General features: G+C 43.0%; 1 long non-coding RNA gene across 2 annotated transcripts in view; it reads right to left on the bottom strand.

The window, feature by feature from the left end:
- Nucleotides 1-16,457, bottom strand: part of LOC137320756 (uncharacterized) — a 92,337-nt gene that overhangs the window by 22,761 nt on the left and 53,119 nt on the right. For both annotated transcript variants that reach the window (XR_010962642.1, XR_010962641.1), the window contains exon 2: nucleotides 6,339-6,379. This is a non-coding gene — a long non-coding RNA (uncharacterized lncRNA). The remainder of the gene's footprint in view (nucleotides 1-6,338; nucleotides 6,380-16,457) is intronic.

Here is a 16,457-nt window from a genome sequence, read left to right on the forward strand (position 1 = left end):
TTGAAAATCCAAATATACTACATCCACTGGTTCCCCCTTATCTACCCTGCTAGTTACATCCTCATAAAACTCTAATAAATTTGCCAAGCATGATTTCCCTTTCATAATACCATGTTGACTCTGCCTAATCATATTGTGATTTTCGAAGTGGCCTGTTACCACTTCCTTAAAAATGGATTCCAAAATTTTCCCGGTGACTGATGTCAGACTAACTGGCCTGTAGTTCCCTGTTTTCTCTCTCCCTTCTTTCTTGAATAGCGGGGTTACATTTGCCAGCTTCCAATCCGCTGGGACCATTCTAGAATCTAAGGAATTTTGGAAGATCGCAACCAATGCACCCACTATCTCTGCAGCCACCTCTTTTAGAACCCTTGGATGTGGGCCATCAGGTTGAGGGGATTTATTTGCTTTTAGTGCCATTTGTTTCTCAAGTACTTTTTCTCTAGTGATATTAATTGTTTTAAGTTCCCCACTATTTTTGGTATGCTTTTTGTGTTTTCTACTGTGCAGACAGATACAAAATATTTCTAAGGAACCAATGTTTACTTTTGCTACTCTCTTCCTATTTAGTAGAAGCTCTTACAATCCTTTTTTATATTTCTTGCTAGTTTACTCCATTCCCTTCTCTCTCATGTATGCATCAAATCTCCCCTTAAATACATCAATGCTACCTTCTTCAACCACTTCCACTTCAACAAGTCCCACATTCTCAACACTCTCTACGCAAAGAGATTCCTCTGAAATTCTTTATTTGATCTGTTAGTGGCTATTTTATATTTATGCCTTCTTGTTCTGGACTCACCCACAAGCTGGAACAGTTTCTCCACATCTACCTTACCCAACTCATTCATAATTTTAAAGATCTCCATCAGGTCTCCTCTGATCAAGTCATCTCTTTTCAAGAGAAAAGAGTCCCAGCTGGCTCAATCTTTCCTGATAGTTGCATCCCCACAATTCTGGTAACATCCTTGTAAATCTTTTCTGCACTTTCCCCAGTTCTTCCATATCCATTTTTGTAGTATGAAGAACGGAATTGAACACAGTGCTGCAAATATGGTCTAACCAAGATTCTATATAAATTTAACATTACCTCCCTATTTTTTATTCTGTTTCCTCTAGAAATGAGCCCCAATACTTTGTTTGCACTCTTTATGGCCTGATCAGCTTGTGTTGCTACTTTTAGTGATTTATGTACCTTTATTCACAGATCTCTTTGCTCCTTTACCCCATTTATTTTCTTACCTTCCAAGGAATATGTGGCCTCCTTATTCCTCTGACCAAAGTGAACCAGTTCACACTTCGTTATATTGAATTTCATTTCCCATTGATCCGCCCACTCTACAAGCCAGTTTATGTCTTCCTCCATTTTGGCACAGTCCTCCATATTATTATCTATACCCTCAATTTGGTATCACCTACAAATTTTTGACACCACACCTCCAATTTCTGAGTTAAATAATTTATGTATACGCTGAACAACAGTGGTTCGTTCCGACACGGATCCCTGTAGGACAGCAATTCCTGCTTTCTGCCAGTCTGAGAAGCTTCCTTTAATTCCAACGCTCTGTTTCCTGTTTTGTAGCCATCGTTCAATCCATTTTGCTACCTGACCCCTGATGAAAAGATGAGGACAAACTGGAAGAGGCAGTGGAATCAGAGGAAGTAATTTCTGAAATTACAGAATGATAAATGTGTAAATGGACAGAGCAATGTAGATAAAATTTAATGCAGCTAAGTGTAAAATATTCCACATTGGAAAAACATAAGCAACATGTACTCCATGAAATGGCTGAGGATAAAGCTTAAAGAGAGCTAGGCACCTCAGAAGACTTGATGCTGAATGTATGCAACCAATGCAGAATGAAAAGTCAACAAAGCCAATAGAATGAAGTACGTAGCCAAAACTGCAGAATCCAAGTCAAATGAGGTTATTTCCAAACTGTACAGTGCTCAGGTTAGATCGCACCTTGAGTACATGTGCTCTGATCTGGTCCCCAACACACAAGGGAGACATTCATGCACTCCGGAGTCAGTTCACAGTAGGGGCACGAGGCTGATCCCTTGTGTCAACTATGAGGAAAGCTCAAGAAACTTCAGCTTTTGAGCCTGGAAAGGAAGCATTTGAGAGGAGATCGTAAAAAGATAGATGAGATAGTTAAGGGAGTGGAAAAGGTAAATCCAGAATACTAATTTAAATTAAATTGTGTTACTAGGACAAAGGGAGATGGATTCAAACAAGAACAATGAAAATTTAGAAGTCAGGAAATTCTTCTGCACAAAAGAATGATCAACATATGGAACAAGCTTCCAGGAAGAGTAGTGGAGGTGAAAACCTGGAATCTTTTAAGAAACAATTGGATGTTGATATGGGGAGACTTTAGAGGGTAATTTTAACCTAAGCTGCCTGTTGAGAAACTGATGGGATTGGCTGCAATGCTGGTTTTACACCCTGCCTGATTTTACTCTCCATTGAATTCAGTGGAGCCTAATATTGGGCGGGGTGTAAAACCGACATTCCATCCGATCCCGTGGCTTTCCCACCCAGTGAGTTAGGTTAAAATTGGATTTTTCTGGCTGGATCAATTAAGATGGGCCAAATGGACTTCCTTGTCTGTAACTATCTAGTGATCATGTGATACAGCCGTCATGGCTATTTCTAATGTCTTGGCCACTGTTACATTTAACACAATCGAACTTCTACATTTAATTAGTATTTCTAAATTGCTTGCATAAGAACTGTCTCTGGGCTACAAAAGTAATTAATAGTGTGAAGTGCTTTCAGGCAGCCCTAACATGATGAAATGCTTTATAAATCCAAGTATTATTATACTAGTGAACTGCACAATGAAGTTAATAAATCCCATTTTCAAGTTTATATCCATCTCGCTGATGCTGGACTTGTTGAGGAAAGCCCTTTATTACCCTATTTCCATTCTCACACCAAACCTTGCAAGCAACCTCCCCACTATTCAGTTGCAGCCTGGAACGCCCCCACATTCCTCCTTCCCAAACCTGCAACCGATCCCTGCCCACCGCCTCAGCCCCATCCTGCCAGTACTCCACCGCCCTAATGTAGCACCAGTGTCATCAACCCAAGGTCATAGCTCTACACCGACTGACCAGTCCGCCCTTGCTCAGATCCCCACCTTCTCTCCCACTCTCTTCATTGCACAATATCTCGTTGCTGTCAGTGCACCACTCCTCTATCTCCATTCCAGTTTTGGGCCCAGTTATCCCTGGTTCCTCTGGCATCCCCACCACGACAGGCGGGAGAGCGTTGCGGGGGGATTAAATTGCTAATTGTGTGAAACCCGACACCAACCCACCGCGAACACCGCCTACTTCCAGTTTTACTGTGGCGGTTTGGGGATGACCAAGTAACCAGCTCTGGAGAGGCTGTGATTATAATATGTTAATGTAGCTTTGCTTCTCAGATTTTGAATTTAACGCTGGCCGGCTGGGTTTCCCAGGGCTCAGGAAACCTGATAGCTGGAGTGAGGTGGGAGCTGTCGGATCCAGCAGGTAAGTGCTTTTCCAGCACTGCTTGTGGGCCAGTCGGAGAAGGAGTGCTTCCCCCTGACCCCTCAAACGAACCTGCCATGGTCTTGCGACACTCCCGCGATCTCTTCCACCCTCCCCGCGATCTCTCCTCGCGATGTTCCCCCACTTCGACGTCTCCTCCCTTGATACCTCCCCCTGCGATCTCTATCTCTCCCCACCGTGATCTCTACCCTCGCGATCTCTCCCGCTGCAATCTCTACCCTTGCGATCTCTTCCCCACGATCTCCCCTGCGATCTTCTCCTCTGCAATCTCTCCCCTGCGATCTTCTCCCTCACCATCTCTCCCCACTGTGATCTCTCCCCCCGTGATCTCCCCCTCCCACGATCTCTCTCTCCCCGCGATCTCTTCCTCCCTGCAATCTCTTCCCCCCGCGATCTCTCCCCACTTCGATCTCTCCCCACTGTGATCTCTCCCCCCTGCGATTTCTCCCCCCTGCGATTTCTCCCCCCTGTGATCTCTCCCTCCTCGTGATCTCTTCCTCCCCGCGATCTCTTCCTCCCGATCTCTCCCTCCCCGCGATCTCTTCCATCCAGCAATCTCTCCCTCTCCATGATCTCTTCCCCCGCGATCTCTTCCCCCCCGATCTCTTCCCCCGCGATCTCTTCCCCCGCGGTCTCTACCACCGCGATCTCTCCCTCCCCGCGATCTCTCCCCCCCCGGCCATGTCTTCCCTCCCCGCGATCTCTCCCTCCCCGCAATCTCTCTCCCCCACCGCAATCTCTCCCTCCCTCCCTCCTTGCTGCTGCGCTCTGAGCCCCCCTCCACCACCGATCCCTGATCTTCTCCATTGGCGGGGACCGTCCCCGGCTGCTGCCTTCTACAGCAGGCTTTCCTGCCCGGCAGCGACCAGCCTTCACCACCGGCGCACCGTGGCTGCAGTGTATACCATCCACAGGATGCACTGCAGCAGCTCGCCAAGGCTTCTTCAACAGCACCTCCCAAACCCGCGACCTCTACCACCTAGAAGGACAAGGGCAGCAGGCACATGGGAACAACACCACCTGCACGTTCCCCTCCAAGTCACACACCATCCCGACTTGGAAATATATCGCCGTTCCTTCAACGCCGCTGGGTCAAAATCCTGGAATTCCCTTCCTAACAGCACTGTGGGAGAATCGTCACCACATGGACTGCAGCGGTTCAAGAAGGCGGCTCACCACCACCTTCTCAAGGGCAATTAGGGATGGGCAATAAATGCCGGCCTCGCCAGCGACGCCCACATCCCATGAACGAATAAAAAAAACCAGCCTATCTATCTGGTCGGCTGCCAGGCGGGAAACGGAGTAAAAAAATTCTGATGAGTTCCTGCCATTAAATTCGGCCAGTCCTCCACCTTCCCAGCATCTCCAGGTTTGCCAGCCACTGACACAATGATTCACACTAGCACTGGCAGTTTTGTCTTCTAAATGCAGTGGGGATTTAAACAGAATTGTTTAACCTTTCACTATGAAATACTTTTGTCAACAGCAGAAACAAATGATGCCTAAATGATGCAGCTGGTTTTATAGTTGTACTGTAGGTAAGACCTTTCAATATTTAAGTAGGGGAATGGAGATAGTAGAAAATACCTCAGAGTATTCTTGTATAATTAACTTCTTTTATAGACATTGCCTTGATGATCCTCACCTACAGCCTACAGCCATAGCCACCTCCCCCACATCCAGTACTGCAGTGTCTACAATAGAATATAGGTCCCCAAATATATTACCTCACATCCAATCACCCCAAACTTCATCATCAGGGGTCAGCCAAACTCATACTCACAAACACACCTTGTGTGCTTCAATCAGTTCCCCTACACTTGACTTTGTCAGATGCATAATCCAGCCTCACCCCCATCTCATCCTCCACAAGCAATGCTAGTAATATATAGTAGGCCTACTAAAAAGATAGACTTGTACTTTTTTAATCTCAAAGCATTACCCACAATTTAGTTTTGAAATGCAGTTACTGTTGCTGTTAGGCAATACAGTAGCCAATTTGTACACAGTAAAATCCCACAAACGTGAATTAACTTATTAACCAGCTCATCTCTATTTTTTTTGTTGGCTGAGGGATGGATTTTGGTCATGACATGAGGAGAAGTCCCTACTCTTCTTCAAGTAATGCCATGGGATCTTCAACATCCACCTGAACAAGTAGGCAGAGCCTTGTTTCGTGACTTATCCAAAAGACAACTCCTGTGAAAATGCAGCACTCCCTCATTATTGCACTAAAGTGTCAGCATAGAATATGTGAAAGAAAGAATGAAAAAAACATTTGCAACTACCACCATAACACCTTCCACATCCTCAGGGCATCCCAAGTTCACAATTAATTACTTTTTAATTGTGGCCGCTGTTGTTTGGTAGGCAAAGACAGTAGTCAATTTGCACACAAGCAAGTTCCGACATATAACAATGAAATTAATGATCAGTTAATCAGTTTTTGGTTGAGGAATAACTGCTGCTCTTCTTCAAATAGAGCTTTAGGATCTTTTATATCCATCTACTCAAGGCCTGGATGATAAATGATTCCACAACCATCTGACTCAGAGGCAAGTGTGTTATCAACTAAGCCAAGCTGACACTTAAGTTAATACTAATAATAAGCAACATTTAATAATATAATAACATTTCATATTTCAAACCCACAGCCATACTATTATCTAGTTGCCATCAAGCAGTAATTCAATAATGTAATAATGGTTTTCTTGCTGCTTTTCTGCCACATTTATAATTTCCCATGTAATCTTCTCAACATTAGCTTGTTGACTGATAAACAATCTTTCACTCACCTTTATCCTCCAGCTTTTCTTCATTGAAACCTTTCGTGTTCCTGTTGATACATATTGATAATACCAGTCAATCTCCCGCAGAGCTGCACATAAAGAGTGAAGACCAAGTGTAGCCCTCAGGTGAAATGAGGTTAGAGGGCGGGAGATAATTGGACCAAGGTGACAAGAATTAATTCCGTCCCCATTGTAAATTCTTGCATTCTGTCCTTATTTTTCGATTACTCTTTGATTTTATATTATTTATAGCTTAATAGCAACACCTACAGCAATTTGGGAAGTAGCGAAGTAGAGTTGGTCAAAGCATAGGAGTTTCTCTGCGGTACAGACTAAGGAGTCGGGAGATGCAAAACTGAGGTGCTAAAGTGCCATCACTGGTGGCAGGGTGTAATTATACTGAGGCAAGTTTACATAAGCAATTTCCATTTTAAATGTGGACATAAGAATTTTTTTATGGGAAAAATTTAACACCAAAGTGTAACAAAAACATAATGAGAAATTATGTTTTGTAGACAGGAAGAAGACACAGATGCAATATTTCTCATATACTATATGTAGATTGTTTTAACCCCTTTTACTTTCTCACTTGTGTTTCTTTGAAGCTCCAAATATGCCATCCTAAACATGTTCCTCATCCAGCATCCACACTATGTTGAAATCGCAACTCATTGCACTGTCCTGCTCTCTCATTCCTCCATAGAACTTCCAAACTATCGAACTCCTTACCTCCCTTAGTCTTCCTTTTCTCCTACAACTTAAGTGCTTTTAAAACCCAGGTTTGGCATTGTCTAGTATTTAATTTGTCTTCTCCCTGTTCTTTTGAAACTTGGTGTTGTCCTGCATTAAGGGCCTTAGCTCTTCACATTGGTTTCTCATTAATTAAAAATGGCCAATGAATCAAGGGTTATCCTATTTGCAGTAATCTACTTACTGGATTAAATGTTGTAAACAATTTTACAACACCAAGTTATAGTCCAGCAATTTTATTTGAAATTCACAAGATTTCGGAGGCTTCCTCCTTTTTTCCACATTCACCTGAGGAAGGAGGAAGCCTCCGAAATCTTGTGAATTTTAAATAAAATTGCTGGACTATAACTTGGTGTTGTAAAATTGTTTACAATTGTCAACCCCAGTCCATCACCGGCATCTCCACATCATGGATTAAATGTAGTATTGTACTACACTGCCGATTCTTTATAAGTAGGTGCGTATTATACACAAAGCATGGTGTTCTTGAAAGAATCTTGCAAATATTAACAATACTATACATAACAGATAAAGTCTATAGTGGGTTCAATATCCTTTTCAATAACTTCTGAAGAAATGTAACAGTCACTTTTGTTTTGATAAACAAAGTCCTCCTTATTAGCAGGGAGAACTCAACGAGTTTCATCTTCTCATGCTACCTTCCAGTTTTAACTTGTTATTTCTTTTGAAGACGTGATTCCAGGTGACTCATATCACCCAATTAACACAGAAGATTGCTTTTGGCTGGAGATCCCCTTAAATTTTTTAACTCTTCCCCCCTCCTTTTCTGAAGGTGCTGACCCCTGCTCCTGCATGTTTCCAAAGTCCCAGCAGTCTTTCACTACCTCACCCATGTGAACACTCTTCCTGTGTGAGCAAAGACAGAGCATTGGCATGCAAGTCAATCTCTTCGGGCACCACTGCTGAACCCAGTCCAGTTATCACATAGGATCCACACTCATACATTTTCCAGCAATAGCCAGTAAACAATGAGGAGCAAAATCTCTGGATGATTTCCGTTACTTGCGCGAGTGGTGCTGAAATTGATTGTCCACCTCTTACTGAGGGACCCCTGACTGAGGCCAGTTAACTTGAATTTGGGGCATTCCTGGTATGCGTAGCTCAGTACTGCATGGATGTTGAATTTAAACTCTGGGAAGGCACTTTCAATTTAACTTTTTAATAATCAGGGTCTAATATTTACGGCTGAAAAGGAAAATTGTAGACAACGCTATAAACATAGTTGTAAAATTCACTAGGTTGTATGTTTCAGAACTGTCTCACTAGAAATGAATAACTTCAAACTGCCTAAAAGCTGGTTTGGAAGCTGATTTTACAAAACCTTGTAAATTCACAGATCATACAACAACTTGCATTTATACAGCGCCTTTAACATAGTAAAATGTCCCAAGGCGCTTCACAGGAGATTTACGTGACACTGAGCCACGTAAGGAGATATTAGGACAGGTGACTCAAAGCTTGGTCAAAGAGGTAGGTTTTAAGGACCGTCTTAAAGGAGGAGAGAGAGGTAGAGAGGCGGAGAGATTTAGGGAGGGAATTCCAGAGCTTAGGGCCTAGGAAACTGAAGGCACGGCAGCCAATGGTGGAGCGATTAAAATCGGGGATGCGCAAGAGGCAAGAATTGTCGGAGCGCAGAGATCTCTTAGGGCTGGAGGAGGTTACAGAGATAGGGAGGGCTGAGGCCATGGAGGGATTTGAAAACAAGGATGGGAATTTTAAAATTGAGGCGTTTCCAGACCGGGAGCCAATGTAGGTCAGTGGGCACAGGGGTGATGGGTAAATGGGACTTGGTGCGAGTTAGGATACGGGGAGCAGAGTTTTGGATGAGCTCAAGTTTATGGAGGGTGGAAGATGGGAGGCCAGCCAGGAGAGCATTGGAATAGTCGAGTCTGGAGGTAACAAAGGCGTGGATGAGGGTTTCAGCAGCAGATGAGCTGAGGCAGGGGCGTGGACGGGCGATGTTACGGAGGTGGAAGTAGGCGGTCTTGGTGATGGAGTGGATATGCGGATAGAAGCTCATCTCAGGGTCAAATAGGACACCAAGGTTGCGAACAGTCTGGTTCAGTGGTCAGGGAAAGCGATGGAGTCAGTGCTCAGGAATAGAGTTTATGGCAGGGACCGAAGACAATGGCTTCAGCCTTCCCAATATTTAGTTGGAGGAAGTTTTTGCTCATCCGGAGAAGCAGTGTGACAAATGAGAGACAGTGGAGGAATCGAGAGGTGGTGGGGTGAGGTAGTGCTGAATCTAGCATTTTTCAGCAGATCATATACCACATGTCCTTTCAGCTTCAAGAGCTTCAATCAGTCCCTTGTATATGTATCATATCAGAATAGTCCGTCTTTAATGATTGTTCAATATTCAGCCTTTAGCAATGGCTCAAGAGAACTGACTAAATGTCGTTATTCTAATGTTTTAAACACAATGTTAGCTGAAACTCATCAACACTCTGGGAAATTGCTTAGTTTGTTCATCTTTATCTTATGGCAGCTGCGTTGTATAGTATTTATCAACAAATTGTAATGAAGCACGACCCATTGCTAAGATTTATTGTTTAATTTGCTAATAATGCGTGCACACCAGCGGATACAAAATTATGTTTAAATTAGTATAGATGATCGCTATTTAGGAATCAGCTTCATCCTTTGTCATGACATTGGCACAAATTCCCTTGAAAATTTTCTCAGACTCTGTAAAATGCTGCATACAGCGGCAGAGACTGTCACATGGATCCTGCTGATGAGGCACTACCTGCAGATATATTAGAAATCTACCTTTGTAAATCTTATTACAACCTCTAATTAAGTTAAAATGTGCCTCACTCCAAAATGATCACTGCACATGCTTATAAATCACGGTGAAAGCTCGGGTTATTGTACGTGGCTGCTCCATGAGGGAAAAAGCTTTGGTTGTTAACTCTTCCAGGTGCAGCTAATAGTTAAGATCCTGAACACTTGATGGTGTCCGAAGAAATATTGCAGGAAAAATTCTTTATGTTTGGATTACAGATAACTTACTGACGTTTTAAAGGTATGGCTTCCTCTCTCGGTTAATTGCCCTTATTTTGGAGAAAACAATGAATCCAAATCAAAATGGTGGATGTGCGCCATTTTGTTTCCAGTCTTTCTGTTCAATCCAAAATTGTTAATGGGAGGAAACCAGTCAATCAGGTTCCACCTGTCGTAATGGAGGAATACCTGGTGATTTAATTTCCTTTGGTTACACATTGGTGAACTCATTCACATGAAATATCTTTATTCACTATTTTATTGCAATAGAGTCAATGTTAAAATAGTACAAGAAGGATTTTATGCAAATACATCAATGAATACTCTATTGGAAGAACCAAAACCATCTACTGTTAACATTGGCTGCATGCATTATGAGTATATCTCTTTCTTTGGGACTGGCATCCTTTGCCACAATGAGCACAAAATTCATCACAAACATTTTTTGTTTTTTACTTTAGAAGATAGCTAGAAAGAGTTATACCACCAACCCTTCCTCAGTAGCTAAAAGAGGTGAGCCAGCTCACTTGTGCCAGTCATATGGACTACAGGCTGTTAGCGCCTTCAAAAGGTTGGCCCTGATTTTCCTGGGGACTTGCGCCATCATAATGGCCATCTGGACTCCTGAACAGCGCAGAAGAGGAAATTATGGAGTAAGTGACTTACATATGGAATAAGACATGCCATATTTTCCTGGGACTTTAGCCCTGCTCTGCCATTACCCTCACTGAAAACAGTTAGAAGGTAATTATCATAAGCCAGTCCCGATTAAAATCAATCAGGGTCGCCATTTTCCTGCATTTAAGCCAGTTTCCAAGCAGCTGCCATTTAGACTTAAAAATAATGGCACTGGTGACCTGGCGGCGGAGTGATTAATTGCTCGAAGATCAGTATGGAAAACGGAGAACCAAAATCAAACTGTATTTCACGGAGTGATTTATCCTTTGCTCGAAAGTTTATTGCTATAACTGTGTGATGATGACTATCCTGGGAACATTTCCACAAAGGAACCAAGGCAGTTTTTACTCATACGTTTATTTAGTTGTTTATTTCACTCATTTACCAGAGTCACTTATTTTTCTTAATCTTTGTGGCATAAGCATTGTAGCAGGATATCAGCGTTTCCAGAATCATAGAACCATAGAATCATAGAGGCCATTCAGCCCATCGAGCCTGTGCCGGCTCTTTGTCAGAGCAATCCAGTTAGTCCCATTCCTCCGCTTTTTCCCTGTCGCCCTGCAATATTTTTCCCTTCAAGTAGTTATCCGATTCCTTTTTGAAAGCCATGATTGAATCTGCTTCTACCACCCTTTCAGGCATTCAAGATCATAACTACTCGCTGCATAAAAAAGTTTTTCCTCATGTCACCTTTGGTTCTTTAACCTTAAAAATCACCTTAACCTGTGTCCTCTGGTTCTCGACCCTTCCGCCAATGGGAACAGTTTCTCTTTATTTACTTTATCTAAACCCTTCATGATTCTGAACACTTCTATCAAATCTCCTCTGCTCTAAGGAGAACAACCCCAGCTTCTCCAGTCTATCCATGTAACTGAAGTCCTTCATGCCTGGAACCATTCTAGTTAATCTTTTGTGCACTCTCTGTAAGGCCTTCACATAGTTCCTAAAGTGTGGAGCCTAGATTTGGACAAAATATTCTGGCTGTGGCCGAACCAGTATTTTATAAAGGTTCAACATTACGTCCTTCCTTTTGTACTCTATGCCTCAATTTATAAAGCCCAGGATCCCATATGTCTTTTTAACCACTTTCTCAACCTGTCCGGCCACCTTCAACGATTTGTGCACATGTACCCCCAGGTCTCTCTGTTCCTGCACCCACTTTAGAATTGTACCATTTAGTTTATATTGTCTCTCCTCATTCTTCCTGCCAAAATGTATCACTTTGCACTTCTCTGTGTTAAAGTTCATCTGCCATGTGTCCGCCCATTCCACTGGCCTGTCTATGTCTTCTTGAAGTCAATTACTAACCTCCTCACTGTTTACTACACTTCCAAGTTTTATGTCATCTGCAGATTTTGAAATTGTGCCTTGTACACCCAAGTCCAAGTCGTTAATATATATCAAAAAAAACAGTAGTCCTAGTACCGACCCCTGGGGAACATCACTGTACACCTTCCTCCAGTCCAAAAAACATCCGTTCACTGCTAATCTCTGTTTTCTGTCACTGAGCCAATTTTGTATCCATGCTGCCACTGCCCCTTTTATTCCATGGACTTCAATTTTGCTGACAAGCCTATTATGTGGCATTTTATCAAACGCCTTTTGGAAGTCCATATACACAACATAAACCGCATTGCCCTCATCAACCCTCTCTGTTAGCTCACCAAAAACTCTATCAAGTTAGTTAAACATGATTTGCCTTTAACAAATCCATGCTAGCTTTCCTTTATTAATCCACACTTGTACAAGTGACTATTAATTTTGTCCCGGATTATCATTTCTAAAAGCTTCCCCACCACCGAGGTTAAACTGACTGGCCTGTAGTTACCGGGTTTATCCTTACGCCCTTTTTTGAACAAGGGTGTAATATTTGCAATTCTCCAGTCCTCTGGCACCACCCCTGTATCTAAGGAGGATTAGAAGATTGTGGCCAGCACCTCCGCAATTTCCACCCTTACTTCGCTCAGCAACCTAGGATGCATCCCATCCGGACTAGGTGACTTATCTACTTTAAGTACAGCCAGCCTTTCTAGTACCTCCTCTTTTTCATTTTTTAGCCCATCTACTATCTCAATTACCTCCTCTTTTACTGTGACTTTGGCAGCATTTTCTTCCTTGGCAAAGACAGAGGAAAATTACTCATTGAGCACCTCAGTCATGCCCTCTGCCTCCATGCGTAGAACTCCTTTTTGGTCCCTAATCGGCCCCACCCCTCCTCTTACTACCCATTTACTATTTCTATGCCTATAGAAGACTTTTAGATTCCCTTTTATGTTAGCCACCAGTCTATTCTCATACTCTATCTTTACCCCTCTTATTTCCTTTTTCACTTCTGAACTTTCTGTATTCAGCCTGTTTCTCACTTATATTATCAACCTGACATCTGTCATATGCCCCTTTTTCTGCTTCATCCTACTCTCTATCTCTTTCATCACTCCAGATTTTTTTTTCCTTCCAATGTTATGAAACAGAATTAAGGAAATACATGGGGAAATAGAAGATTTATTCATTTCAAATATTCTCTGAATAAACAAAAAATCTCTATCAAAATCACAAGCCTGCTCAGTATAATGGGGTTAAACATTTTGTTGTAAGTAGCACATTGAGGAAACTTTGCTCTCATGTCTTATTTTAGGAACAGAATACTCACCACAATTAGTTTAAAGCCACTTATATCAATAATAAATTAGATTTAATTCCTAAAGTAAATTTTATTGAATGATTAATAGAGGAAGGCGTTTTTTTCTGTGAGGTGTTTTTAACTGATATATGATTTAAGTGTTCAGATTTTATTAATTTATTTTACAGTTATGAAATGTTGCAAATTAAAATAGACTAATGATTTAAAAGAAACTCAGTTTATATGTATTTTATAGAATGGTGAATGATTAATTTTCGTGTGGTTCAATACTTGGACTTGCTCAAATTTGGTGGCAATTTTGCATCTTTCATCACATGGAGCTCTGGCTTTGGTTGCCCTATCTCTTCCCCAGGAATGTACCTAGACTGTACCAGAACCATCTCCTCTTTAAAGGCCGCCCATTGTTCGATTACAGTTTTGCCTGCCAATCTTTCACCCCAATTTACCCAGGCCAAATCCGTTCTCAACCCACTTTGTGTTTAGTACAAAGCTTGATTTGCAAATTCAAGTTTATTTAACTTCTGTTCACTTGAACCCTCCTACGGTTCCGGATGGTGAATTCGCCATCACTCCATCTCTCAGATTGGCACCGAGTGCCTGATTGGCTGCGATGCTCGCTTGGCGTATTCTAATTAGAAAACCAGCAAAATTTGGAGCAAGTTAGCGACACCAAGATCAGTGGTCTAGACAGTGAGATTTTCAATGTACGTCACCAATCTCGCCATGGCCGGAAAATCTGGGCCATTATTGTGAAATTGCTGTGCGTGAACTTAAATTACAAATAACCTACACACTAATTGCAGAACTTGGATATTTGAAAAATTGCCACCAAATTTGAGCAAGTCCAAGTATTGAACCACACGAAAATTAATCATTCACCATTCTATAAAATACATATAAACTGAGTTTCTTTTAAATCATTAGTCTATTTTAATTTGCAACATTTCATAACTGTAAAATAAATTAATAAAATCTGAACACTTAAATCATATATCAGTTAAAAACACCTCACAGAAAAAAACGCCTTCCTCTATTAATCATTCAATAAAATTTACTTTAGGAATTAAATCTAATTTATTATTGATATAAGTGGCTTTAAACTAATTGTGGTGAGTATTCTGTTCCTAAAATAAGACATGAGAGCAAAGTTTCCTCAATGTGCTACTTATAACAAAATGTTTAACCCCATTATACTGAGCAGGCTTGTGATTTTGATAGAGATTTTTTGTTTATTCAGAGAATATTTGAAATGAATAAATCTTCTATTTCCCCATGTATTTCCTTAATTCTGTTTCATAACATTGGAAGGAAAAAAAAATCTGGAAAGTTTTTAACGATATGGCACAGTATAATTGTATAGAATTTACAGCACAAAAACAGGCCATTCAGCCCAATTGGTCTCTGTCAATGGGGGTGATTTTCGGATGGCCTAGCGGGTGCGTTCGTGGCGGGGGGGGTGCTGCTAAAATTCGGGATTCCCGGGGAGGGTCCGGAGCCCGGCTCCAACCCACCCACTTCCGGGTTCCCCAATGACACGCTTAGATGCGCACGCAGCCCCCGCATACGGGACTCCCACTTAAACCAATTAATTAGATAGTTCAGGTTGTTTGCAGACCTGATTGGGAGGATATTTTAGGAGGGTTGGGATTTTCATCTCAGCTGAGCGTGTTTCCCGTACTGGGGAAACATTCCCAGTTGAAACAGACGTGTTGCAGCCACCAGCCTGTGGGAGCTGCAAAGGTCCATTTGATAGGTCGGGGGAGAGACCCTCACTCATTGCAGGAGGCCACTCTGTCAATTTGGACAAAGTTTGGCCTCCACCACCCTCCTCCTAACACAAAAATTCACAAACTTGGAACCTCAACTCCGGTGTGCAGACACATTTACCTACCTTGCGGACCCCCTCAAACGTACATCTTGCAGATGGGGGCCACCATAGCTGCAGTCATGACCTCCTCGGAGGACGAACAGCATCACCAGCCTCGCCGGCCACGCCGTCCACCTCTGACATGTGGAGCTCCACAACACAGTGCTGTGACACATCCACCTGCACAGCAGGAGGGAGGGTAACCGCAGAGAGAGATGCGTCGCAGAGGGCACTACCCTGGGCACAGGGTCTACAGACTGAGGCTCAGCTTCCTGGACCTCTCTGAGGAGCAGTGCACAAGGAGGCTCAGAGTCACTCGACATGTAGTCGTGGACATCTACAGCCCCTTGATGCCGAGCTGCTCCCGGCTAGCCCAAGCACCATCTTCTTACATGTCGCTGTCAAAGTCACCACTGCCCTCAACAAGTTCTCCTCCAGATCCTTCCAGGGTGCCACCGGGGACATCGTGGCATCTCTCAGTGGTCTGCACAAAAGAGCCCTGCGAATATATCTACACCCACTTTGCAGTGACACAATGGGTGGCATCAAGTGTGGGTCTTCATGGTGATCCTCAGGAAAGGGAATTATTGCACAAACCAGACAAGATTTGCAAAGACGTGGCAGTAGCGGTGATAACAAATTTTAATGTGCTTGGCAAAACAAACAAAACCAAATGAAAAACATGACATTCTGTCATACACCCTTGTGCATCCCCTTTGTGCTCACAAAACCTTAGCCTTACATTTATGGAAACCCCTACGTGGTGCTACCCCTGTGGCATCAGCAGAGGTAGTGGCAGGTTGCTCTTGTCCATGCCCTGACCGATGAGATGCTTTGCGCGGATGCCCTCTGGGATTCGGTGCCCGTGAGGGCCCCTCCAAAGACTGCTCCACCTGCACCTGTGCAGGGGCAGACTCGGTCACCTGGAGAGGAGGCAGCATTGCGGATACTGGTTGAGAGGGGGGCAACGGGTGAGACATGGGAGCACTTTGTGTGGCGTCCCCACTTCCATGTTCCCTTTCGCCATCATCCCTCTCCTGGTCCTCCTCGTATCTCTTCTCCTATCAATGCAAAACACAGAGAGGCGTGATTGAGTGATGGTTGCATGGTGACCCGCTGCATGCATTGGTGTGGGTGGGGGTGACCGTGAGGGAGGTGCATG

The sequence above is a fragment of the Heptranchias perlo genome, chromosome 4 (assembly GCF_035084215.1).
Source record: "Heptranchias perlo isolate sHepPer1 chromosome 4, sHepPer1.hap1, whole genome shotgun sequence".
Taxonomy (NCBI): Eukaryota; Metazoa; Chordata; class Chondrichthyes; order Hexanchiformes; family Hexanchidae; genus Heptranchias; species Heptranchias perlo.